This window comes from Mauremys reevesii, linkage group 3, assembly GCF_016161935.1.
Source record: "Mauremys reevesii isolate NIE-2019 linkage group 3, ASM1616193v1, whole genome shotgun sequence".
NCBI lineage: Eukaryota > Metazoa > Chordata > Testudines > Geoemydidae > Mauremys > Mauremys reevesii.
The window spans coordinates 199,060,323-199,088,260 of record NC_052625.1 but is presented as its reverse complement, the minus strand read 5'-3'; the positions used below and the strand labels follow the sequence as shown (position 1 = coordinate 199,088,260).

The 27,938-nt window shown below is 47.7% G+C and overlaps 3 long non-coding RNA genes across 4 annotated transcripts; 2 read left to right on the top strand and 1 right to left on the bottom strand.

Annotated features, from left to right (window-relative positions):
* Positions 1-6,803: 6,803 nt before the first annotated feature.
* On the bottom strand, positions 6,804-8,170 carry LOC120401975. 2 transcript variants are annotated; one of them, XR_005596890.1, is made up of 3 exons: positions 7,749-8,170; positions 7,505-7,610; positions 6,804-6,838 (listed from the first exon to the last, which is right to left on the bottom strand). It is a non-coding gene; the product is annotated as an uncharacterized LOC120401975 (long non-coding RNA). The 2 variants fall into 2 exon arrangements; XR_005596889.1 differs by having other exon boundaries at positions 6,807-6,838; positions 7,494-7,610; positions 7,749-8,167.
* A 4,591-nt stretch (positions 8,171-12,761) lies between these two features.
* Positions 12,762-15,348, top strand: LOC120402062. The gene is made up of 3 exons (XR_005596938.1): positions 12,762-12,840; positions 13,136-13,209; positions 15,069-15,348. It is a non-coding gene; the product is annotated as an uncharacterized LOC120402062 (long non-coding RNA).
* A 2,848-nt stretch (positions 15,349-18,196) lies between these two features.
* Positions 18,197-22,865, top strand: LOC120402087. Its single transcript, XR_005596967.1, has 3 exons — positions 18,197-18,288; positions 19,409-19,496; positions 22,531-22,865. It is a non-coding gene; the product is annotated as an uncharacterized LOC120402087 (long non-coding RNA).
* The last annotated feature ends 5,073 nt before the right edge of the window (positions 22,866-27,938 follow it).

Here is a 27,938-nt window from a genome sequence, read left to right as displayed (position 1 = left end):
TAGAACAAGAAGCAATGGGCTTAAATTGCAGCAAGGGCCGTTTAAGCTGGACATTAGGAAAAATTCCCAGCTGTCAAAGTGGTTAAGTACTGGAATAAATTGCTTAGGGAGGTTGTGGCATCTCCGTCACTGGAGATTTTTAAGAGCAGGTTAGACAAACACCTCTCAGGGATGGTTTAGATAATACTTAGCCTGCCATGAGTGCAGGAGACTCTCGAGGTCCCTTCCAGTCCTACGATGCTATAATTCTATGATTCTATTTAGCTGTGACACTCTGAGGACCTTTCCCAGACCTGAGGAAGAGCTCTGTGTAGCTCAAAAGCTTGCCTCTCTCACCTACAGAAGTTGGTCCAATAAAATATATAGTTTCACCCACCTTGTATCTCTAATATCCTGCGACCAAGAGGGCTACAACAACACTGCATACAACAATGAATTGCAAGTTGGCAGCTGTTCAAAAGCCTTCTTGGGAGCTCTCGGGCTCAGAGCTGCATAAGTGAAAATGCGAGCTCCAGGGCTCATGAGTTGGAATCTGGGTGTGACTTCACCTCAAGGGTCACTTTGAGCATTAGGCTCCAAGGAACTCCAAAAGCCTAATTCATCACCTGCTCATTTGCCGAACAGCAGAGGAAGGTCTATCCATTAGCAGAGGGAAGGGATGGTCTCCTGGTTAAGACACTGGCGTGGGACTCAGAAGAGCTGAATTTAAGTGACTAGTGATTTGGGGTGTCCTGATTTTTTCAGTGCCCAGCTTGAGGGGCCCGATTTTCAGAAGACGAGTGCTCAGAACTTTCTGAAAAGCAAGTCCTTGTAAAGGGTCTCATGTTGGGCACCCAAAAATGAATGCCTTGAAAATGTAGCATTTTGTCTTTATGGTCCCACTATTCATTATGAGACATGACAACATGCCCACACCCATTGGCCAAAAAAGCCCGCTTCAGAGGTAGGGGTGGGGGTGGGGGTGAGGGTGGGGGGCAAAGCATCTGTCTTTATGCACAGAGTCGAGCAAGTATGTCTTGAATAGAACAGCTCATGTGTCCGGGTTAGTGGCCTATTATATTTAAAAGCATCTACTATCCAGACCAGTCAGGGGGCTGTATCTGCAGTGGCGATTGACCCCTTCCTCGTGTTCCCATCTCAGACATTCATTTCAGTGGAGTTATTGGGTTCATTTCTTTACCATTATTGCTACAGGTTGGAGGAGAGGAAGAGCTGGTAGACAAGTGCCAGCCTGAGCCTGGTTGACAGCTGCTTGAAAAGAAATTTAGTGGTGTGTCAAAGATTTGGTTTGCAGGTTTGGTGTCAGAAACCAGTGTGTGGTGGTCATGCCTAGTGGTTGGAGCAGTGGTCGTCAGGCCTAATAGTCAATGTGGTTGCAACTGGATCTGCAGTCAGGAGTCAAGCACAGGTGCGGAAAAAAGCAAGAGTAGGGCTGGGAGCTAGGCTGGAGCAAGGTCAGGGATGGTGAAAGACTGGGAACAAGGCTGGAGCTTAGAGCAGGGTTGGAGCAGGGGCAGGACTGGGAACCAGGCTGGAGGCAGATCAAGGCTGGAGATGGAGCAGGACTGGGAACCAGGCTGGAGGCAGATCCACACTAGGGCTGAAGCAGGATGGGGGAACAAGGCTGGAGTTGGAGCAGGGCTGGAGCAAGGGCACAGGAATGACTCATCACCACATGAGGCTTAATCCGACTCTCGTTCAGGGATGATGCATCACCTCAAACATGATAAATTTGACTGTGACTAGCAGGCTATTCCCTGCCTACAGACTTCATTGATGCAGAGTTAAGCAGAGCCAAGTACCTTTCCAGAGTGCACCAATATACTCCAACCAGGAAATGCAGCGTGAACACCTACCAGCCCTGCTCCACAACTTGAACTCTGCTGCCTGAGGCTGGCAAGGACCACTGGGGATACACTGTATGTTTAATCCTGGCCTGCCCTGTGATAAGCAGAGGTGAGGACTATGTAACTGTGCCCATCCTAGGTGTGGCCACCCCATAATGCCCCCTTGTGCTCCAGTATCACACTGCTCGCACCCCCTGCCTCAGTTTCTCCTTGCCTCAGGACCCCTTAAGAATTCCACACAGTCCAAAGACCTAAGATAAAATGTGTCTGCTGGGGTTTTACCCAATTAAATCCAGATAAACTTGAAAGGAAGTCTTTCTTCCACTCAGATGCCAAGCCACTCTGGCCTGTCGTCTCTCCCCTCAGGTTCAGGGCTGAACAACTCTCTTGCTTGAGGCCTGTGTTTCTGAGTTGTGGCCTCCCTGGCTCGTAGAATCTTCAGAAGCTGGAAATGGGCGACAGGGGATGAATCTTGATGATTACCTGTTCTGTTCATTCCCTCTGGGGTATCTGGCATTGGCCACTGTCAGAAGACAGGATACTGGGCTAGATGGACCTTTGGTCTGGCCCAGTATGGCCGTTCTTATGTTCTCTTGGAGTCAGCATTGCTCAGCTCTCCTTTCTTTGGCCTTTCTGGGCTTTCAGCAGCTCCTTCAGGCACCCTTTTCGCAGCTCTCTATGTAATTCTTTCCCTTTGCTCCCTGACCTGACAAAGATCCACGGGTAACAGTCCTTCCCCTGCTGCTGTCCAGAGCAGTGGCCTCCAGGTTCCTCTGGCATTACAGGCAATCCATGCACAGACAATCCAGGAAGTTTTTGAAGAGTTCTGGGGACAACTTCCTGGTACAAGTGCTGGAGGAACTGACTAGGAGCCATGCTCCTCTTGACCTGCTGCTCACAATCAGGGAAGAATTGGTAGAAGAAGTAGAAATGGGTGGCAACCTGGGCAGCAGTGATCATGAGATGGTTGAGTTCAGGATCCTGACAAAAGGAAGAAAGGAGAGCAGCAAAATATGGACCCTGGACTTCAGAAAAGCAGACTTTGACTCCCTTATGGAATTGATGGCCAGGATTCCCTGGGGAGCTAATATGAGGGGGCAAGGAGTCCAGGAAACCTGGCTGTATTTTAAAGAATCCTTATTGAGGGTGCAGGAACAAACCCAACCTGAAGTGCAGAAAGAATAGCAAATATGGCAGGCGACCAGCTTGGCTTAACAGTGAAATCTTGGGTGAGCTTAAACTCAAAAAGGAAGCTTTCAAGAACTGGAAATTTGGACAGATGACTAGGGAATGTCTAAAAATATTGCTAGAGCATGCGGGGGTGTAGTTAGGAAGGCGAAGGCACAATTGGAATTGCAGCTAGCAAGGGGTGTGAAGGGTAACAAGAAGGGTTTCTATGGTTATGTGAACAACAACAAGAAGGTCAGTGAAAGTGTGGGACCCTTACTGAATGGGGAAGGCAACCTAGTGACAGATGATGTGGAAAAAGCTGACATACTCAATGCTTTTATTGCCTCGATCTTCACAGACACGGGCAGCTCCCAGACTGCTGCACTGGGCAACACAGCATAGGGAGGAGGTGAGCAGCCCTCAGTGGTGAAATTAACAGGTTAAGGACTATTTAGAAAAGTTGGACGTGCACAAGTTCCTGGGTCCAGATCTAATGCATCTGAGGGAGCTGAGGGAGTTGGCTGATGTGATTGCAGAACCACTGGCCATTATCTTTGAAAATTCATGGTGATCAGGGGAGGTCCCGGATGATTGGAAAAAAGGCAAATATAGTGCCCATATTTTAAAAAGGGAAGAAAGAGAACCTGGGGAACTACAGACCGGTCGGCCTCACTTCAGTCTCTGGCAATATCATGGAGCAGGTCCTCAAGGAATCCATTTTGAAGCACTTGGAGGAGAGGAAGGTGATCAGGAACAGTCAATGTGGATTCACCAAGGGCAAATCTGGGTAACCAGGCTGGTCCACCTTCCTCCTAGCTCTCTCTGAAGCAGGGATTCCCTACCAAGGCAGGTTTAGGATAGCTGCCCAGGATGCACTGGTACAAACCCAGTCGGGCAGCATGGTAGGTGTGGACACAGAAACATGATCCTGTTGTGAAAACAGCTGCCGTGTGGACCATGTTTGTAGTCACTGGGCCAGATGAGAGTGTCACAAATGAGGTATTAGATACATGGCTGTATTTGTATTAGTTTGCTGGGCTGAGGGACGAAGACTTGTCCAGTGGCTGGGGTGCTAACCTGGGACAGCAAAGGCTGGTGTTCAGGTCCCCACTCTACCACAGACTTTCTGTGTCACTCAGGGAATGTCTCCAGTGTGACTGGAGCATGTGTAGACACACCTGAGCTAGCTTTAATCTAGCTAGCTTGGGTACCAACAGCAGTGGAACTGCAGTCGTATGGGCTAGCCACCCAAGTACAAGCCCCCAGGGAACCTGGGTATGCAATTCAGAGGCAAGCCCATGCTTCCATAGCTTCACTGCTACTGTTATTCAAGCGCATCTTGTCTGAACCAGTGCTGATATGTCTACATAAGCTACATTCACACCTCTGATTGCAGTGTAGACATAATCTGCGTTTCTGTGCCTTGACTCTCCAGCTGTAAAAAGGGGATATGGACCTGTTCCTGCCAGAAAAGGGTGTTGTGAGAATAAACACGTTCTATCGTGTGAGGTGCGCAGATATTATAGTCATGGGGACCAGGTAAATACCTAAGATAGAAGAGGTTGCTTAAGCCTGGGGGCCTGTAGCGAGGCGGTGTGGTTCCCCACCACCCCAGAGAGGGACGAGCCCCTCCGGACACCAAAGTGGGTGGAGCCAGTGGAGCTTGCGCCCACCCCCAGAGGTCAGGGCGCAGGACAGGAAGTACAAAAGCCCAACCCCAGAGCTCACTAGAGGCCCAGCTGCTGGAGAAACCAGACGCCTGTGGCTGAGCTCCCGGCTGGGAGACTCCTGCAGTCTGTGACCGACCTGAGAACAGGCCAGACCAGCTGAGGCTGGATGCTGAACAGGCCCCGGAGAAGCTGTTAAGCCTGCCTGTCGCAAGTTACCCCGAGGAGCTGCCAAGCCTACAGCTTGCTGGGTACCCCTAGGAGCCCATGGTGCTTGATTCTTTGGAAGACACCGTCCAGACGCAGGTACTGCTAGAGAGGTAGGTAGGAAGTAGCTCAGGGGCAGCTGACCCTAGTCTGGCTGCAGCACTGCCAGAGCCCATGTAGCGTGTTGCAGCCAGGATCCCCACTGATGCAGCAGCGGGTCGTCTGCCGCTGCTAGGGCTCTGGGCTGGGACGCAGTAGAGCGGGTGGGCCTGTGTCCCCCCTGCCACCCAACGTGTGGGTGGCCATTTCCCCCTTTCCCAGGCCCTTCGGAGCCAGGAGCTGGGCTAATGCTTCACTGTTTGCTCAGCCCCTGTCTGAGGGCCTGAGCTGCAAACTCTGTACTGCCCCGCCCTGTCCCAGGGCCTGGGCTTATTGCTTGACAGTTTGCTCTGTCCCTGTCCAAAGACCAGAGCATAGGACCCGCTACTGCCTGCCAACCGGGCATGAGTAACCATTGTTTTGCCTCTACAGCTGCCGTGGCAGAAGACCTCGCGGCCAGACTAATTCCCCAAAGTAACCAGATGGACGTAGCGAGGTGGTGGGGTTCCCCACTGCCCCGGAGAGGGACGAGCTCTGGATGAACCCTTCTACAGGGCCTGATTCTCATTTGCACTAAGACCACTGTACCCCGCTCTGTCAGCGAAAAGAGTCTCCAGAGTAGGAGTCAAACATATTTCCACCCACACTAAAGCCACTTCAGAAGCCCAGAATGAAACCTATGATCTCTATGAAGAATAAGAGAGAAACATTCATGCCCTTGTAGGAATGCAATATTTATTAATTACTATTATTATTAGTATTTATTATTATTAAGGAAATGTAATCTAATAGTATATGTTTAATTAAAGAAGAAGAAGAGCAGAGGTTTCGGTGGCTGTTGAAATGGGATTCCTTCAGCACAGCATCACCTCCTAATCCCGACAGCATACCATGGTATGATGGTAGCAGGTGCCGATCTGCACTTCACCATCATCACAGTCATCATATCGGCATGTCCCGCCTCTCTGTAGGCAGTGGTTGAGATATCGAGTCACTCGCTGGCCATTTGCTGCGCAAAGAAGAGAGCTGTGTTTGCAGTTGCAAATGCAGGGCAATATCAATTGTGACGGCCAGTCAAAGGCCCACTGATGGCGGGGAAAGACTTAATCCGATGTGCTAGAAAGACTCACCAGCCCAGTCCAATGTCCATTGAACTCTTCCCATTGACTTCAAGGGGCTTTGGAGCGGACCACAAGTCAGATCTTTCATAAAGAGCATCAGAACAGACCAGGAGAAATTTAAACCGGAGGGAAGATTCTCCCAGTAGGGCACTAGATTAGGAGTCAGTTGACCTGGGCTCTATTCCCAGCACTGCCATTGACCTTCTGCACATGTGCCTAAATATTTTGCCTATATTTTGGGGAAGCTCGGACCCTAATCCAGACTTTGCACTTGGACAGACCCGTCTCTGTTTCTGGATCATCCAGGAATTGATTTTCAAGTGAATTCCCTCCCTGCCTCCCTCTCCAAAGTTTCTGGGAGGAAATTGTGGCTCTGGGTTGAAATCATGCAACACTGAGTGATTATCACTCAAACCCAGAGTGAGCACTGAGAGTGAATCCTGGCTCCTGTGACGTCAAAGGGAATTTTGTAATTGACTTCAATGGGGCCAGGATTTCACCCCCTGAGTTTCACTTTAATCCTCCATTGGAACCTGAAATTCAAAGTGAAAATCAGGGGGACTGATCTCCTGCAAAGCTAACCCTCATTTGGGAACCGACACCACCAAGTTTGGCACGGCTCCAATATTTACATCTTACCTGAGGTAAACAGGGAGATCCCTGAGAGAACAACAAGCAGGAGGTAGAGAATCCTCATGGTTTGTGGTCAGCTGGAATCACAGGGAAACTGGAGAGAGGAGACAGAAAGACAAAACTGACTCTCAGGTACATATCCACAGGTGCAGTATAAACAGCCCGACAGAAAAAGAGATACAGAGACAGATAGGTGATGAATGGATAAAAAATGAAGCTGAGGTTCCTTGAAAGATGATCACAGATCTCCAAATTGATACAATTTCCCCATTAAAGTGCAGGATGCTAATGGTTCCATGAACCATAATGGATCCTGGTCCAGGACTTGGTCTCCGGGGAGCTATGGTAATACAAATCATGAACACAGTTTGCCCCGTGAGGAGGAGGATGTTAGGAAATCTCTGAATGGTCCCATGAGCCATAATGGTGCTATGGTAATACAACTAATAATCTTCTTCTCATTTAAATCTCTCGTGTTTCCTCCTTGATTCCCACAACAGTCAACAATTGTCGTGGTCTAATATCTGCATGTTTCCCACTTTCATATAAAGGCCAACCTCTCCCCCATCTCCCACCTGCAGCACCACCCAGGCATCCATGTGACCAAATTCGTTGCATCACCTGTTCTGTCCCCAGGTTGGTTGTAAGCTCCTGGGATCAGGTGTCCTTAGCACATCTGTGGGTGCTCTCAAATCACACTAATAGGGGAAGCAGATACAAATGAATGAAATGAATTGAGCTTGAGTTACCTGGTACTTACAGCTCAACACCCCTCAGACTTGCTTCAAACCAAAGGCTCAGTTGGCAACAACAGATCCACTCCCAGCTGCTGTGGCAGGCTAAGGGTCAGCTGCTACCCCCAAAAACTGCAGAGAAGAAAAACGAGAGAGCTACTGATACTGGGTTCCTTAAGAGATAAAGACAAAGAGCCCTTGAGTTCAGACAGGGTTTTCCTACAAAAGCTCATGGCATTAGGGGCAGAGGACATAGAGCCATTGAATTACCTGGAGCCTACAGTACAGCACTGCTCTCACACCGTGGCTGTGCCCACAGCAATGCCCACAGTGCCTCTGCCAACCACTTGTTTGGAACCTTATTGTTACAGAGAAGAATAAAATCCTGTCTTGTGATTGGCTGAAAAGGATCATGGGACAAGTCTAGAATTTTCTCATTGTTTGTCTACACTAGGTCCTGCTATATTCTGCAGCAGTATTAGCCAATCAGATTACATATGTAAATGTCTCCATGCTGACTGGTTGCAATGGAGTTCAGTTCTACTTCATCGCCATTTAGCTTCTCAGAGGCACATACACATTTCTGCTCCTTGGATGGTTTATCAGAAATAACTATTTTCCCCCTGGACTTATAGATTTCATAGATTCCAAGGCCAGAAGGAACCACTGCTCTCACACCATGGCTGTGCCCACAGCAGTGCCCACAGTGCCTCTGCCAACCACTGGTTTAGAACCTTATTATTACAAAGAAGAATAAAATCCTGTCTTGTGATTGGCTGAAAAGAGTCATGTAAAAACTCTAGAATTCCCCTCCATTGTTTGTTTACAATAGGCCCAGCTACCTGCTGGAGTATTATTAGCCTAGCAGATTGCATATATAAATATCTCCATCCTGACTGGCTGCAACAGAGTTTGGAGCTATTCATCACTTACTAGCTTCTTGGAGGCACAAACACATTTCTGCTTTCTGGCTGGCTTATCATAAGTAACTATTTTTTCCCTGGAGTTATAGATTCATAGATTCTTAGGCCATAAGGGACCATTTTGATCATCCAGTCTGACCTCCTGTCTAACACAGACCAGAGAACTGCCCTGAAATAACTCCACTTTGAACTAGAGCACATCTTTAAAAGAAAAGCCCAGTCTTGATTTAAAAATTGCCAGTGATGGAGATTCTATCACAACTCTTGCAAATTGTGCCAGTGATTACTAACCCTTACTTAATTACCGTGACTTCTAACTGCAAGTCCTTTTTAGAGTATTAGTTTTCAAGAAAAAACAGTTGTGCTTAAGAAATGGGTAGCCAGGATTTAGTGATCTCCAGAGGTTGCCATTTAAAAAACCCAACACATAAAGAATGTATGTACAGCTGCAATCCTTAGGTTTATTTCAATGAACATCTTGATTCTCCTTTTACTTACAACAGCACCTAGAGTCATGTAATTATGTCAGAATCTCAGCTTCCATCTTAAAAAAGTAACTCAATAGATGTCATGGCATTGAAGAAAAACTTAAAAACATGGCCTGAGTGTAACTGATGTGGTGATGTCTGCCTGAGTCTGCAGAGAGCCTGAAACAACAGCTCTGGGAGGTGTGAACTACACAATGCTTTTCAATGGAGCGTTAACGTCAAGATTCACTTCTCAGGGGGGTTGGGAGGGAAGAGGAGGAGACAACTAAGACCAGTCCAGTAGAGGACTCTGAGTGTGAGTGGCAGGAGAAATAGAGTACACTGGGTTGCACCCACATCCCAGGTCCTGGGATAAATACTAGGGGGTCCTGTGTTGCCAGCCCTGCTTCCTTAGAGGAGAAGAGGACCCCATGCTGGTGGTTCTGCCTCTCTGGGATGGGAAAGGGTCTGATCAGCCATCACTGCTCCAAGATGTGTGTGTCCCACAGCATGAGAGTACAGGCCCTAGATTGCCTTACAGAGGCCTTGGATAAGATGGAAGCACACACGTGAAAGAAAACTCACTCTGAGCACAGAGAATTATCAAGGGCCATCAGTGATACTGCAAGGCCCCAGAGAGTCCCCATTAAATGTGAATGGAAAAATTCTGGTCATTCAGAAATGTGGAGAGAAAGCTACATCCCAAGAGGTCTATGTTGCAGATGACCTGGGCACTGCTCTAGTTAGCCACCTGGCAATTGCAGCCCTTGGCCTGATTATAAGGATAGAACCAGTCTCCATGGACCTAAAACATGAGATTAGAAAGAGATTCCCAAAATTATTCCAAGGCGGGGGAAATTAGAGGGAACATAAAAATGGCCATATTGGGTCCGGCCTATGGTCCGTCTCACCAATATCCTGTTGTCTGACAGTGAGGGAATGAGGGAGAATCCCACATTAAACTTATACCAAAGGCAAAGCCAGTTGCTCTGTAGCTCTGTTGACACCTAGGAGAGGGGAGAGCACTCAGGGTGAAAGCAGAGCTCAGCCGCATGGAGCAGATGGGTGTCATTTCCAGAGCGGACACCTTAGCTGAACAGTGTGCAGACAGGGCAGCGGTCCCCAAACTAGACAAAGTTCAGATCTGTGTAGACCTTACCGAGCTTCGGACAGGACTACATTAGTATGAATTGCAGCCCTCTGACTCCAGCAGATGGATCAAAAGGAGATAGTTACCTTCACCCCGATTCTTTAAACACTTAGGCACTTTACTACTGTGAATAGCTCCACGGACTTCAAATGACTCCCAGTACTAAAATTAAGCAGGTGTTTACGTGTTTGCAGGATCGGGACCTAAGATTGTAAACTTCTTGGGTCAAGGACCATCTTTTTCTTCTGTGTTTGTACAGCACCTAGCACAGTGGGGACCTGGTCCATGGTTGAGGCCCTAGGTGCTACCACAATATTGTTGTCGCTTTTTGACCTGGAAGTAGACATTGACAGAGTCTGGTATTTTCTTTGATGCCATCTTGTTTATTTACAAGTAATGTACAAAGTCCTGCTCCTCCAATTGCAGGAACCAAGAACAAAAGTTGCAGTACCTTAGCTTATAGCTCCAAGTCTCTGTAGCCAACAGACCCAAAATCTCTTTCCTTAGCTTTCTCCAGGGTCACATCATGCTACTTCTTGGCTTTCTTGCTTTTTGCCTCTGCCCCTCTCTGACACATACCTACCCGAAACAATACTCACCAAAACCCCACCCACGCACTTAGTCCCAAAACTCCTGCATGGGTTCACAATCCCTTTTCTCTTAAGTGGCGGGAGCTTGTGGTTAACTTATCCTCACAATTATATTAACTGAAGTGTGTGTTCACACCCGTCAATGCCACTGAGATTTTAATGGGATCCATAATGAGGTTTCACCCCACTCATAACAACGCAAATGACGATAGTAAATACATTTCCTACTTTTCCACATTGAGGTCAGCTGAGTCCTAGTCCAGTGACCCACCCACTACACCAGGGGTTCTCAACCTTTTTCTTTCTGAGCCCGCTACCCCCAACATGTTATAAAAACTCCACGGACCACCTGTGCCACAATAACTGTTTTTCTGCATATAAAAGCCAGGACCAGCATTAAGGGGTAGGAAGCAGGGCAGCTGTCTGGGGCCCACGCCACAGGGGGCTCTGTGAAGGTATGTTGCTCAGGCTTCGGCTTCAGCCCCGGGTGATGGGGCTCAGGGCCCTGGGCTGCAGTCCCATGTGGTGGGATTTTGGCTTTCTGCCCTGGGCCCCAGCAAGTCTAATGCCGGCCCTGCTTGATGGACCCCCTATAACCTGCTTGTGGCCCTCCAGGGGGCCCCAGGCCCCTGGTTGAGCACAACTGCCTCCTGGGCAGCTTGGGGCCTTTACCCAGCATCCTGCCTTCCAGAAATACCTACTGTGAGGGCATCTGCCTAGTGCAGGGGGACTGCCTTTGCTTCCAACGCACAATGGTCAGACTCAGTAGGCTGGTCCTCCTGCCCCCAGACCTACTCTCCCACTTCTCCTATGATACCCTTGCTGGTCCCAACCCCTCCGGCCAGGCCCGGGCCCAGGCCCGCGCGCGCTGGGGGGGGGCGCGGGCGCGCCTGCCGCTGCCGCGCGCCGGGTGGCAGGGCAGGCAGGCCGTTGCGGCTGGCCCGCGAGCCGCGGGTCCCGCGCTTCAGCAGCAGACCTCCCGCGGCCCAGGCGCTGAATGGGTGGGGGGGGGGACCACCCGCAGGCAAGCCGCCGAAGGCAGCCTGCCTGCCGTGCTTGGGGCAGCAAAATACCTAGATCCGCCCCTGCCCCCAGCAATGCCATTTACCAAGGTTGTGTGCAATCAGTACCAGGCACCCTGGCAGGTGGCAGTGGCAGATGTGTACCCTGGTGATGCAATGTGGCATAGAGGTAATTCCACTGGGCTGTTTCCTGGGAATTCTTCCCCCGACCCCGACCCCGACCCCTGGACACCAGGAGGCATCCTAGGCTGTGGCTGGATAGCCTGGCCACTCCATCTGCCTGAAGTGTTGCCAGACTGGGGACAAGGCTGCTTCTGCAGGGTCCCCTCCTTCAACACTGCAGGATGGTCCTAACGTCATCACCTGCTCCTCTGTCTGCATCTCTTTGTGCCAGTAAAGAACCCACACAAAGTTCTCCCAAGAAGGACCACACAAAGAGCTCTGTGCCAGGAACATTTGAGGCACCAGAATACTCTGTATGCATGATAACCCTTCCACATGTTATCTCGTGAGCTTCCCACCACAGAAAGAAAATTTCACCAACACTGGAAAGTCCACGAATAATAAGCGGTTATTTACCAGCTGGGTTTGATCTGAAAAATCATTAGTGACACCAGCAAAACAATGATGGGCCTGGAGGGACAATGAATCTGGACATTAATTGAATTATGAAGTCAACATATTGTGAAGTCAAAAGTGCCTATGTGCCTAACGCCCATTGACTTCAGAGGGAGTTAGGTGTGTCAGCACTTTTCAGAACCCCAGTAAATATCTTGCTGCATCCTTAGGTGTCTAAATACCTTTAAAAATCTGGCCCCGTAGCCTCAGCTGCAAACTGACCTAGCTCCGTGATGTTGGCCCTGTGCATTGTTCCATAGTCTCTTATTTCCTTCTCTGTTACCTCCACTGTGGCCAGACATTTCTGACACGTAACTTTTTATTTGAAATGACTCCAATTAGCTGGAGCAGGAGTTCTGGGAAGGCCGGCAGAGCAGCCAGTTAGGAGGCGGTGTTGGGCAGATATGATCATTAGCCAGCGCCCATTGAGGTGGAGCAAAGAAAGGTCTTGACATGTCACATGATTGTTTTCAGCCAATCGTGAGGCAGGTTTCCTTCTTATACATAACAATAGGTGCTGAATAAGTGGAAGGCTTATAGTATGAGCAGGGGTCAGAGAGACATTAAGGGGTTTTGTGCAGTGTCCACCAAGGTAATCAGAGATTAACTCAGTTATACTCTTCCCTTGATATCATGATCTCTACCAGGCAACTCTAATGAACATGGACTCTGGTCCTGATCCTGCTCCCATTAAAGTCAAGAAGAGCTTTGTCATTTAATTTGACGGGAGCAGGACCTAGCCCTCTATGTTAATCATTAATAGTGATATTTTCAAAGGTGCTTACGGGATTTAGAAGCACAAATTCTAGTGAAAGCCACTTTCAAAAATCCTTTATTAAATACTTTAAGCAACTTTATTAACCATCTTCTCTTTTCTCCCCATACAGGAGATACCAACCAGCCATGAGCATCCTGCATGGCCTCTTTCCTGTTTTCTTGCTGCTGCTACTGGCAGCTCCAGGTGCGATATAAACATTGGTGGATGATTAAGCCAACATGGGAGTAGTGCTTAGCTATTAGGTGCATTGAAGTCAACGAGAGTCTATGCTCTGATTCTGGGTCCCTCCCATGTAGCACTTTTCCTCCACAAATCTCAAAGTGCTTGACAAAGGACTCCCCTTTTTATAGAGGGGGGAACTGAGACCGCAGAGGGAAATGACAGGGCTTGTGCAAAGGCTACACCACAGGGCATGGCTGGGATGCAGGCTGGCTCCCAGCCCAGTGCTCTTGCCACTTCTCCCATCTCCCCAGGCCGTGTTAATGACCAGGGAAATGCTGGCAGGGATTGCAAGTAGAAATGGGCGGTCGTTTTCTGACGGAGCGTCCCACTAGAAAATGCTGCTGCGACAGAACCAAAACGTTCTGCAAGATCACGTCGATTTTGTCAAAACTTCTGACAATTTCCTGCTTGGTTTTCTGTCAGACAATCAGCTTGTGAACAGGCTCCCTGGGGTCCACTCCTCTCAGGCTGTGTGCCTGGCTGGCTGCTGGACTCCCAGGCTGCCCAGTTGCTGACTTGGAGAGCTGCCAGGCTCCCTGGTCTTCCCAGCTTTCCGGCTTCCTGCTTGGTGGATTGGCATGGAGTTCCCCGGACTCCTCAGCTCCTTGGCAGCCCACCTGGCAGGGAGCGTGGGCTTCCAGGCTCTGTGATTCCCCAAGCAGCTGCCTCTCTGGATTCCCTGGCTCTCTGGGCAGCCAGCTCCCAAGTTCCCCGGGGAGCTGCCTCTCGTGGTGGCTCAACTACCCAGGCTGCCTGGAGTCGAGCAGCCCACAGAAGTCCCTTCTCTAGTCACCAACGTTGGCTAAGGCTGTAAGTGCTGCTGTAATGGAAATGATTGATATTACCTTAAATATGTAGTGTGTCCTGTATGAATTAACTAACTGAGGATACTCAGTGCAGTAGCTCACTCTCTGCATTGCTCTTAAATAAACAACCTGCTCTATGTAATTTAATTTGAATTACTCTGGAGATAGGCTTCGAATGAAGTCACTGAGGGTTTGTTCACACACAGAAGTTGCACTGGTTTAACTTGAATAGATGCAAAGGCCAGTTTGGATAAACGTCTGTGTGGACACACTTATCCTGGTTTCACGCTGGCTATATTGGCTGAGCTTGCCCCTGTAAAAGCAAAGGTACAAACTAAACTGATGTAAACCAGGATTAAACTGATACAAAGTTGCCTCAGGTTAAGAAAGTGACTCGAAATCATGCCTTTAGCCAAGCCAGTACAAATCTGTGTGTAGCCCAGGCCTTAGACCTGTGGATCTCACGGTTCATTCCTCCTTTCGGCAATTCTGCGCTGATTTCAAGCCTCTTGGTGGTATTGTAGATGCACCCTATTTAGTCCACTTGGAAAAGCTGAGATGTTGCTAACTTTGCATGTAACTGATCTATGCAACCTTGTGTTCCCCTTCTGCCCCCTCCATTTCCTCTCTGCTGCCTGCTACAATCACCTGTTCTGTCTTATCCTAGGCCCCTATCCTGCAACTGGATCTAGGCAGACCCTGCACTCATCCAAAGTCCGTTGACTTTGATTGGGGCTCCACAGGGATTCAGAGGTCTGGCAGCTCTCCAAGTCAGCAGCTGGGGAGCCTGAGAAATTCACATCCACATTTTTCCTCCAAGTGGCCATTTCCCCACTCAGTAACTACACTGACGTCTTCATGCAGAATCACTGACTTCTTAATCTTGCCAACATTCATGGGGGAGATGTTCCCTACTGGACAGATGTTGGCCAATCATCCCAACTCCCATCACCAATCATCCCAACTCCCATCACCTCACGCCCGTGAATAAAAACAAACCTCTTCTCTCTACAGGAGATGGGATCCTTTTACATCTGATAGACTCATTGGCCTGCAAGGGGAAGCATGGCAGGTGCAGGAAAGCTTTCTGCTTTCTGAACGAGAGGCAAATTGGGATGTGTACCTTTCGTAGACGGTTCTGCTGCAGAAGGAAGAAATAAAGAGCCGGCAGACCTGAGAGCTAAGAAAGAGCCATTGAAGATTTGGAGTCTCTAGGGAGAAGAACGTGTAACAGAAGGGCTGGTGGCATCAGGAAGAATAATTGCTGTTCTCTGTTAGATACAACCTATTGCTACTTCTTCTTCCTTTAATTTCAAACAAAACTCATGGCCGTGATTGTGTCCTATATTTTCCTCTGCTACTGTTGTAATTATCATATAGATACTGTAGTCCCAAATTCTGGCTCCCCATGAAATTTAGGAGTCTGTGGCACCTGAATCTGGATCCAGATACGTATTTTGCAAATGGCCTCATATGTATAATGTGCTGTATAAAATCTCTTCAATCAGAAACCCAAATCTGGACTTTTTGAGTTGCTGCCATCTCTGGTCGTGATCTGGTTGGAAGTTGAAGTGGGGGGATAACCAAGTATGCAAATTGCTATCTAATCTATCTATCTATCTATCTTATTTACTTATCCGTCCCCCATTCCAAAAAGACAGGCCTGTGATGGGTATACCAGACGGAAGTTAGCCTGGAAGAAATTGGCAGAAAAGGTTCTGCAAGACATGACTTATTTTTTTGGAATTCAGAAAACCCCAAAACAAAGAGAGAGAGAGAGCAAAAGAGAGAGCTCCAAAGCACTACTACTTTTACACTACTACTGACTGGCTGCAGACTGCTGACTGGCTCGCTATGATCCAGAGAGTCCCAGAGTCCGTGTGAGCAGGACCAGCACTGAGCTGAGCATGATGATTTGTTGGTTTTTATTTTTTTTTTTTTTTTTTTTTTGTACACAACACCCCCACACTGATCAGTCACTAAAACACCTATCAGCCACTCTGTCCATAACTCCCATTCAAATCAATGGAAACAAGACTTGGCCTCAATAATATACACCGCATAAAAACAATGAATAACTTTTGCTCAGCGACAACCTTATGTCCTTCAGTTAAGAAGAATATGGCTGGCTTGCTGGAGCAGCAGAGAGAGGAGAGAGAGACAAACCAAAAACAAATCAAGTCAGCATTTCAGATCAGGGTGGTTTTGTAATGCTCTGCAACTCAAAAATAGTTTGATAACTGCCCTCTTTTTCCGTCAGGGTAAATATGTCAGCCAAACAATTTTCAAATTAAAGCAATAAGGTTGCTGAGAAAATACAGTAGTTTTAATGAAGCTCGTTGTAACCTTAACTACGAAGAGGTGAGCTCTTGTCCAGAATACACGGATACTGAGCCAGATCCTCAGCTGCTGTATATCGTCATAGCTCAGCTGAAGTCAATGGGGTTCCACCAATTTACACCATCTGAGAATTGGCTTAAATGGAGCTATGGCAAGATACACCAGCTGAAGACTTGACCCTCTGACTTCACTTGAGATAAACGCCAACATTTATTGTCCAGAAAGATTAATGTAAACCAAGACCAAGAATCAAAAACGTAATGTTCATTGAAACAAAAGGCAGCTGGTGGATTATTCCATACTCTGAAAAGTTTCATCAGAAGTATCTGGAAACCTCTCCAGCTTGCCCAGGAATTTCTTAAGTGTATCAGTTTTTCTTTAGAACTAACATTTTCTAAAGGACAAGAAGTTAGAAGTCCAGAAAAATAAATAGTATTTGCCTCAGATGAACCAATCGGGAAGGAACTATTTATATTGCGGTGATGCTCTGGGAATCTGGCTGTATAATTTATTAATTCTGTGTGAGGCAATATGTAGGTATCTTTATCAAATTGCAAACTCAATTTTGAACATGCTTCTTGGTAGCCTTATCCGTTGTTCTCTGCCTCCCTGTTGGGCTGAAGTCCCAATACGTAGAGATACAAGGCTGTTGAGAAAGGGAAGGTGGCTTTAGGTACCCAACCACTGGAAATCTAGACACTGCAGACAAAAGACTCGTCTCTGCCCAGAAGAACTGGTTTAGCATGAAGGAGGTTGCCCTTGCAACAAAGTCACCTGGCCGGAGTCTGGCCCAGGAACTTATCTGACAAGGGGCTGAAGGTTTAGAAAGGGCAGAAAATGCTCTGCTAATGGGCCATTTTCTCCAGTCCAGAAGGGAGAAAAAACCCAGCATGTAAAAGCCAGCATGACACTGGCCTTTCTGGAGACGGATGGTCCCTCCTGGCAACACAAGGAAAGGGGGAACTAGTGAGGGACATTGTGGTTCGGGATGGTTTATTGTTTTGTATGGTGTATCCTCTCCTGTGCTTTACATGATTGAGTAAAAGAGGAGTAAGGTGTTGGACTGTGTGCAAAATGTCTCCCTGTGTGTGGTAAATGCTTCACAACTACTGCGTGTCTCCGGCTGTAGTTAGACAGTAAACCAGAAGCTTCACAGCTTTTGGGGAGGAGTTCTGGGAAAGCGACATGTTTAAGTAACTGGGGTATTTCAGGGGTCAACGCTGGTTCTGGGGGGCTAAGGCAGGTGGGCATTTCCAGGGAGGAGTAGCAGGCTGAGAGTCAGGGCCCAGGAAACATACCAGAGGGGGCCCAGGGAGGACACAGTGCTGCGGCCCGCTGAGACCCAGTGAACGTCAAACACCCAGTGATCCAGAGAGCCGGAGACTTGGCTCTCTGTCAGAGGGGTCAGGTGGGTGGCCAGAAAGGGAATGCCCTGCCAGAGTCTTGACAGCCGTGTGCTGAATGATTGGTTACAAATTGCATATGTAAAAGGATAAATCCTGATTGGCTGCAGATGACAGTCAGCAAAAAGGATTTATCCTTGGACATAGACAACAGCATTGACTAACCTTGCTTAGGGTGACCAGACAGCAAGTGTGAAAAATCGGGACGGGGGTTGGGGGTAATAGGAGCCTATATAAGAAAAAGACCCAAAAATCGGGACTGTCCCTATAAAATCGGGACATCTGGTCACCCTAACCGTGCTCCAGAATTCAGTATTGTTGACCTCTGAGGAAATAAACAATGGGAAAATTCCAGGCTTAGCACGTGACTGATTTGAGCCAATTATAAGAGAGGATTTTCTTCTTGTCTATGACAGCAGCTATGAATGCGTCGGATGTATCTGGTATGAGCAGCAACAGGTTCCGAGCGTCGTTAACAAGGTGCTGGCCAGGTAAATGAAGTTCGTGATTTCTTAGGCCCTCAGATCCTGGTGTGACATTTTGGGGTTCAACCCAGACCAGTAAGAGGTTGTGTCACTGCCCACTCTGCAACTTGGGTACCTTAAATGCTCTTCTTCTGTGGCTCACAGCACAGACACCAACAGCCCTCAGACAACTATGCAAGTCACAGCCTGGCTTCCACTTCCCAGTTACCGTTTGCAGAGTGACCCCAACAACTCCCGGTCCTGAATTCCCCCCACACTGGCTCCCTGCGGTGCACTGTTTTCTCACACTTACAGCAGTTGTCACGTGGGCTGCTCCTAAAGAGACAGAAACAGCAGCTGGTTATCTTGACTGGAGTTACCAATCATTTCAGTTCAATCAAAGCACTGGGTTGGTTTAGATAAAAAGTAAAACAAGGTCATTCAAGTACGAGAGATACAAATGGAAATGGTTACAAACCAGCTAAAGTAAAAATATGCGTTCGACTGCCTAAGACCTAAGTTAACAAGCTACCATCTTTGTTCAAGGGAGTTTGCTCACCAATATTCCTTTGCCAGCCATGGAAAATGTGAACATATCCCCAGATAAAGCTCCTTTTCCCCGCTGCCTGTGGACACCATGTTGTCTGGTGTAGACTCCAGGCTCTCTTTTCCACCCTGCTGCTGATTTTTGCAATGCAAATGATCTCTTCCTGCAACCATTGTATGTATGAATAGCCCACTGAATTTGGCCATGCCCGGTTTCAGGTGTTGGCCTCCTTCCTGTGTCTGGAGACAACCTGTTTATCAACTCCCCCGACATGCCTGGTTTAAACACACTTTAGTCACATAATTTCAGCACCTCTGAATAATCCTTTATGGTTGACTGTACATACATCCTGCAAGAATATTAATGATCAATGAGTTATTAGCTTGCCAACGACATATTACACGACATCTCAGAGATACAGATTATAACAAGAGTGAGCTGGGGTACACTGAGTCGGTCAGGCCAGCTGAAACTCACTGCTAGATACCAGGGGGTCCCTTGCCTTCTGGCATAGGGATGCTCTTAGGGTCACACATGGGATGTACTGGGCAACTCTTCTTTACCTTAATATCACTCTGTCTCCACATCTGTGCCTTCCAGTTACTCTAAGATCCCAGCTGACCTTCAGCTATGAGGTTCTTTTACCATCTGTTTGCTGCTCTCCTTTGGATTGCCCTGGCGGCTCCAGGTAAGATGTAACTGTAACGATGCTCATGGATGGGCTATTTGCAGGAAAGCGTGAGTCTCTACTCTACCTCCTGAGCTAAATAGGCCATTCTATGAGCTTGGAGCAGTAGTCGAGCCACTAGAGGGGGGAAAAGAGCCAAAGTGGGTTAGTGCTGATTAGACAAATGTTAGAGCCACATAGCAGTTTCAATCCATATGGGCATCAACAAATATTCTATTTATATTTGCACACAACACTCATAATCCCAGAGTGTTTTTGAGGCTGTCAAACACTGAACTCTAATCTGATGGCCTTGCTGAATGTGCAGTCATTCAGGTGCCCCTTGTGGCTTGCATAACCTTGAAAATGGCTTTTGATTAGCAAGGCCCATTTCTGTTGGATCAGACAGTTTATAGGTTATGAAACCTTGTGGAATAGTTGATTGCTATCAGGATTTTTTTCACATGCTTCATTAGTTTGTCTTTGAGCTGGAGGACATTTTTGGTAGCTGCAATTTAGTAATATTCTCTGCAGTAGATGGCTGGTAACCGGTAACAATGACATTTTCCCTGAAGTAATTCTTTTCTCCCTACTTGACAAGATAAATAACGGAAAATGATTATTCAGAAACATTTTGGCAATTTCTAAAGAATATTTAGTTTGTGTTTGCTCTGCTTTGGATTTTTAGTGGTTGGTAAGGGCATAGGGATTGGAGATTGTCATAATTATGTAGAGGGAAGAAAAAAATTAATGTTATAAATATTTTCACACATACTCCAGCCCATCCTTCTGTTTCTCCTACCACTAATGATGTAGGCTAGTTTAGGTGTTTGCAGTGTCATCATCAGCTGTGACTGGAGGGATGTGGAATCAGAAACTCTAAAAGGAAGAGCAAGAAGAGAAGGCCAAGAAGAGAGAAATGAAGTTCTAACCTGCTTCTGGACAGAGAGTGAGAAGCAAAAATGTGGTCCGAGACCACTCACATAGATTAATGGATTTTATAAGGCACTAAACGCCAGACTTTTAAAGGTGTTCTGTTGCCTAAAGATGCAGATAGGAGCCTAGCTAGATTTTCCAAGGTGCCTACATGCCTACTTTCTTTCCTTTCAATGGGAATTAGGTAGCCAGGTGTTTTTGGAAATTCTCCTAGACTCCTATGTGCATGTTTAGGTGCCTGAACACCTTTAAAAATCTGCCTCTAAGATACTTATGTGATGGGTGGGGTATAAATTTACATATATTAGTTACCTGGGATGCTGCTAGTAAGTGAGAAAGGTCCTTGTCATAAACAGATAGTAAGGGTTAAGGTCTCTTTTACCTGGAAAGGGTTAACAAGCTCAGTAACCTGATGAACACCTGACCAGAGGACCAATCAAGGGACAGGATAATTTCAAATCTCTGTGGAGGGAAGGCTTTGTCTGTGTTCTTTGTTTAAGTGTTTGTGCTCTCTTTGGATCTAAGAGAGGCCAGACATGTCTCCAAGTTCTCCTGGAGTATTTCCTACTATCCAGTATAGTGAGTATTAGAAAGGCGAATTAGTCTTATAATTTGATTTCTACATTTGCAATTGTGTGTTTGCTAAAGAAATATCTTTATTTCTGTTTGCTGTTACTTTGATTATTCTGAGAAAGGAGGGTGGGGGGAGAGCCTCTCCAGGTTTATAAGTTAGACCCTGTATTTTTGCATCCTGGTAATACAGAGATAGTGTACTTTTTTTTCTTTCTTTAATAAAATCTTTTCTTTTTTTAGAACTTGATTGATTTCTTCCCTTGTTTGGATTTTCAGGGGAAGGGGAGGGGGAAAAAGTGAATCCCTCTTTGTTTGATTCAAGGAGTTTGAATCCAGGTATCTCTCCTAAGTACTAGGAGAGGGGAGGAGGGAAATGGTTTGTTTCCCTTTGTGTTGAGATTCAAGTTTGAATCTGTGTTCCCCAGGGAAAGTTTTGGGGGAACAGGGAGTGTGTCAGACACTTAAAAACTGACTGGTGGCAGCGAGAACCAGATCTAAACTAGAATTTTAGTTTAGAGGAGTCCATTCAGGACCCCATCTTGTGAACACTAAGGTTCAAAGTGGGGAATAAACCTATGACAGTCCTGATTTTCACATCTTGTGTTTTTGTAATATTTGGGTCTCTACTTTTCATCATCTCTGATCTGGGCTCTCAGACAGTTTTTAAAAATTGCAAACATTTTGCTTTACTTTATAAATGTCTCAGATGTATTCTTCTATTTCTCTGTTTACCTGGCTTCTTCTTTGTGTATCTTGATGCTTTACAAGAACTTTAGACATCTAAGATCTTAATAACAGAAAGAGATGAAAGAAATGGACAACGGGCCACCGTGTCAGTTCAGGGCCCGTCCATGGGTAAACCTGTCTTTACTCTATCACACCTTCAAACTCTTTCAGAATCTGAAGAAGTGGGTATTCACGCTCATGCTGCAGAACGTCTGTTAGTCTATAAGGTGCCACAGACAGATCCAGATCTGATACTTGACACCATGCAAGGCACTGCATTTAGCCGTATGGAGTGGAAATCCATCAACCTCATGAAGAAACTTGCCACCACTTGCATCTGAAGAAGTGGGTATTCACCCACGAAAGCTCATGCTGCAGAACGTCTGTTAGTCTATAAGGTGCCACAGGATTCTTTGTTGCTTTTACAGATCCAGACTAACACGGCTACCCCTCTGATACTTGACACCATGCAAGGCACTGCATTTAGCCGTATGGAGTGGAAATCCATCAACCTCATGAAGAAACTTGCTTGCATATATAAACCTGCCCCTGGAAATTTCCACCACTTGCATCTGAAGAAGTGGGTATTCACCCACGAAAGCTCATGCTGCAGAACGTCTGTTAGTCTATAAGGTGCCACAGGATTCTTTGTTGCTCTTTCAAACTCTTTGTAAACTAGTCACTAGCAAAGACGGTTGCCAACAGATCCACTCCAGAGATATGATTGTTATGCTGCTCAAGATTTACAACCATACTAATGTTTCCAAACTAGGAGTAAACCCAGCATAGATGCTGACAAATTAATCTGCTCTGTGTGCAGGCAAAGGTGTGAATCGTGATGCTGTCAGCTGCAGAAACAGAGACGGGGTGTGCCGGTTTGACAGCTGCTATTACAACGAAATTGAGATTGCCACTTGCTATCACCACACAATGAAATGCTGCAGAGAGAGGGATTAGAACGTGTCAATGACTCTGACAGCTGGAGAGATGACCTGAGACCTCAGCCTGGTGATGAACTGCACCATTCTTCTTGCATTTCGGAAACTAAGTTAAATTATCTTAATTAAAATTAAGATGAATCTGCACCCTTCTACTTGCATGAAAAACAAACTGGTGCTAAATCACACCTCTATAATAAAACCATATGAATCCTTACACGGATGTGCACTGCATGTTTGTCTCTTCTTTCTTTTGCTATAGAGACCCTGTTACAATGTGGAAATTCAAATCAGTTTTCAGGAAGCATTTCTTTAATAATCTACTGATCCCAGCTCAGCCTAGCTGGTAGGTGTAGACATGGTCTCAGAGTGAGTTTTCCTGCAATCAGGTGCTTCTGTCTTCTCCAAGGCCAGTTTAAAGCAATCTGGCGCCTCTGCTCCCATGCTGTGTGTGATGGGTTCCCCCTGGGGTGCTTCCTGGAAGTGGGGTACCACTGAGCCCTCTGACCTACCAGCCTGGGCTTCCTCTCACACTGTGGTGCTGTGACAAACTGCAGACCTGTTCCCGGTCTTACACTCCCCCCAGCATTCGCACAGGCAGGGACACACCCAACTGCAGTTACTTGCAGGCTGACTAGCCACTACATGAACCAACAATAGAGAGGCTACAACCAAGATATCCCCAGCTCCCCCGCGTTGTACCATCCTGCCCTGATCAAACCCGGACCAGTATGAATTTATTACCCGGTTTTCCCCTCCCTCAGTGTGGAGAGGACTACGCAACAGCCTTTGTTAACCAAGCTGAGATTTCCCCCAGACACTTCACTTTGAAGGCACACGGGTTTAGATAAAGCAAAAAACAAGTTTATTAACTACAGAAAGATAGATTTTAAGGGATTATAAGTGACAGCAAACAGATTAAAACAGATTACCTAGCAAATAAACAAAAACGGCAATCAAGCCTAAAAAACTAGGTGGGTTAGATATGAATTAGCAATTTCTCACCCTGCTTGATGATACAAGCAGTCCACCAAGTTTCCATACACAAGCTAGAAATCCTTTTACTTTGAGAACAGCATTTCCCTCAGTTCAGTCTTTGTTCCTCAGGTGCTTTCAGGAGTTCTCTTGTGTGGAGACCGAGGTCCCCAGATGATGTCACACCCCACCTGATATAGCTTAACATATGGTGGGAACCCTTTGTTCCAAACGCAATATCCAGCCCAGTTTGTGGAAAACCACTGATACCCAAAATGGAGTTCAGTGTCATGTGGGATGGTCACATGCCCTGCTGAGTCACAGCAGCCATTACTTACAGGCCAGCTGAAATATTTACAAGAAGGCTAAGCCCTTTCATAGTCCATTGTCTTTGTTGATGGGCCATCAGCCCTGTCTAGCTTCTTCATTGTTGTACCAGAAATGCTGGCTATGGGTGTTTCCAGTGATGAGCTGCCAAAATCTTAGGAACTGGTTCCCTACCAGGTCTTCGGCGGCACGGCTCCGTCGGGTGAAGGACCTGCTGCCGAAGACCTGGTAGGGAACCGCCCGGTGAGTACACCTCCCACCCATGTCCTGCCCCCGATCAGAAACCGCAACCCATAACCCCTCCCCCCCCGCTCCTTGTCCCCTGACCACTCCTTCCCGAGACCCCCAACCCTAACTGCCCCCCAGGACTCCACCCCCTGCCCAGCTCGCCCTGCTCCCTGTCCCCTGACTGCCCCGACCCCATCCACCAACACCCCAACAGACCCCCAGAACTCTCACGCGGCGTCTACCCAACGTCTCCCTTCCCCATCCCTTGACCGCCCCCCAAGAGCCTCTGGCCCATCCAACCACCCCCCCCACTCCCTATCCCTGTCCCTGCCTTACTCAACCCCCCCAACCCCGGCCTCTTATCCCTGCCGGGGCCGGGCTGGAGCCGCGCTGCGCAGCCAGAGTCGGGGCCCGGCTGGGCCCGGAGCCGCGCCACGTGGCCGGAGTCAGGGCCTGGGATGGGGCCCAGGCTGGAGCCGCGTGGCCGCAGTCAAGGCCCAGCCCGAGCCAGAGCCACGTGGCCAGAGTCGGGCCTGGGGCCCGGCCTGGAGCCAGAGTCGGGGCCTGGGCCGGGACCCAGCCCGAAGCTGCTCCACGCGGCCAGAGTCGGGCCGCGCGGTGCCTGGAGCCCTCCTCATGCCCCATCCCCACCCCAGTTCACCTGCAGGAAACCCTGCTTCCCTGATTTGTGGGATGCAGGGGAGGGGGAGAAGACGGGGGCGTGTCAGGGGAGGAGATGGAGCTAGATGAGCTGGGGCCAGGGGCAGGGCAGGGAGCTGCTACAGATTTTGTTAAATTTAAAAGCCTTTTTAGAACCGGGACAACCAGTTCTAAAAGGGCTTCTAAATGTAACAACCGGTTCCCGCGAACCGGTGGGACCCAGCCCCAGCTCACCACTGGGTGTTTCCAGAGTAAGCACATTTGAAATACAGATACATAGTCAGTATTCTTATCTTCAGATACAAAAATGATACATGCACACAAACAGGATAATCATATTCAGCAAATCATAACTTTTCCAGTGACACCGTACATGACTCATGTTGTACAAATCACACCATAATTATGTGCAGTGTCACACCGTGAACCCACCCATCTTGGAGTGATGGTGGCTGGTGAGCCCTTCTCCCTTCTCAGACAGCCCAGCAGCACTGAGTCCCCTGTCATATTAATTTAGATGGAATATACAGGGCCAAAGAGAACATAAGAACGGCCCTACTGGGTCAGACCAAGGGTCCATCTAGCCCAGTATCCTGTCTTCTGACAGTGGCCAACGCCAGGTGCCCCAGAGGGAATGAACAGAACAGATAATCATCAAGTGACCCATCCCCTGTTGCTCATTCCCAGCTTTTGGCAAACAGAGGCTAGGGAAACCATCCCTGCCCATCCTGGCTAACAGCCATTGATGGACCTATCCTCCATGAATTTATCTAGTTAAAGTCAAACCAGTCACTATCCAGCATTAAAGAGTTTTAAACCTGGTTGGTTTCAGAGTAGCAGCCGTGTTAGTCTGTATCCGCAAAAAAAACAGGAGTACTTGTGGCACCTGTAAAGGAAAGCGAATCTGTATTATACTCTTCAGCCACTAGGTGGTGCTGTTGTGTAAGATTTAAAGGAATCTCAGCCGTAGCTGGCAGAGTACTGAAGGCTCTCATGATGGACACATCTGGGGTGTATAAACAAGCTCTGTGACCAGTCCAGATGTGACACAGAAGAACGTGACATGGTATCAGGAGTAAACTAAGCACAGAAACAAGGAAAACAGCAACAAAGGTTGCAGACAGAAGGGACAGCCAAAAAGGTTGCAGGAGCACAGAGTCACTCTTCAATGCCCCAGCAGCCAGGTTCCCCAGAACCGAGGCACCCACAGTAATTAGGCAGCTCTGAAAATCTTGGTGGTGGGGCTGCAGGGGGGTTTGGTGTAGTTTTACTATTTGCCCTTCTGCCACTGCAGTGTGCCAGCTGAGCCAGCTCCTTTGCTACATAGGACGAGTCAGCTGCATGCACGGCTCAGTAGCAAAGAAACTGGAAACTCCCAGCAGCTCATTCTTTGGAAGCTGTAGATATCTCGTTCCTTTCGCTTTGCAGCTCGGCCCACAGCTGGCGCTGAGCTGAGAGGCCTGATCCAAAACCCATTCAAGTGAATGGGAATCTTCCCACTGACTTTGGATCAGGCCCCAGGTGAGCGACACATGATGGGAACGGTACTGATCCAGTCCAGCCTATTTCAGCTCCTTCAGTTCAGATGAGGCACACGGCCAAAATGGTCAGATTCAGGTGCCCCAGGCCAGATCCCATGATCCAGTGCCACTGAGACCCTTCTCTGATAGCTTGAGGCTCTGATGAGAATCCATGAAAGCCCCAAGGCGCCTGGCTGAATGCTCAGGGCACAACAATTCCTTATTTACAGCTCCAGTGGGCATGGAAATATTTCCCTGCCTTTGTGCATGAAGGCTGCAGAGTGGAAGTGGATTTCCTTCTAGCAGATTTTGCTGGCGAGTCAGACATTGACAGGGCCAACCCCGTGATACCTTCTGTGGGAGCAGGGATCCAACCAGACCACAACCCCAGTGGTCCGCTCTAACCTTCTCATGGTGCAACCTTGGTATCCCAATGGGTAGCAAATAGGAGGGGGGCTGGCTAGACCTGAGGTGGCTGGCAGTCTGGGTGCTTACTTAACAGGGTGCAAATTCAGGTATTTCTTGGTGAGACAGCAAAATCCAGTCCCTGCCTCCCACCCCAGCAGGTACCTTGTTCCACTCCCTGCTGGTGTCCCCCCTGCTCCACAGGGACCCCCATCTCCCTCGGCAGGGGAGTCTCCCCTCTCTCACCCACACTGCGCAGGAGCTGGTGTCACCAGGAGTCATGTTCTCAGCAGACTCCACCCCACTCTGCCGTACAGTAACAGACTCCCAATGGGCCAAATTGCAGCACCATTTGTCCTGGTTGTCCCTGCATCTGAATGGAGGGGCAGCCAGGCTGAATTTTAGTGGCATTGTGACTACACAGCCAGAGCATGCACAGATACAGCTTCTGCAGCAGAAGAAAAAGAGGACAGACCTATGGCACCATTAACTATTCCACACTCCTTCCCCATTTCAGCCTTCCCGGGGGTGTGGCCACCCGTCTTAAAGTGTTGCATTTTTAAATGGGAATATCTGGAGATCACTAAATCCTGGTATGAATTTGCTAAGCACCACTATTTTTTATTGAAAACTAATACTCTAAAAGAGACTTGCAGTTAGAAGTGATGACAATTAAGTGAGGGTAATTAATCACTAGAACAATTTGTGGTGGATTCTTCGTCACAGGCAATTTTTAAATCAAGAGTGGACTTTATAAAAAGATGCGCTCTAATTCAAACAGGAGTTATTTCAGGGAAGTTCTCTGACTTGTGTTACACAGGGAGGCACACTCGATGATCACAGTGGTTCCTTGGAATCTATGAAATCTATAAGTCCAGGGGGAAAATAGTTATTTCTGATAAACCATCCAAGGAGCAGAAATGTGTATGTGCCTCTGAGAAGCTAAATGGCAATGAAGTAGAACTGAATTCCATTGCAGCCAGGCAGGATGGAGACATTTACATATGTAATCTGATTGGCTAATACTGCTCCAGAATATAGCAGGACCTAGTGTAGACAAACAATGAGAAATTTTTTTTTGACTTGTCCCATGACTCTTTTCAGCCAATCACAAGACAGGATTTTATTCTTCTCTGTAACAATAAGGTTCCAAACAAGCAGCTGGTGGAGGCACT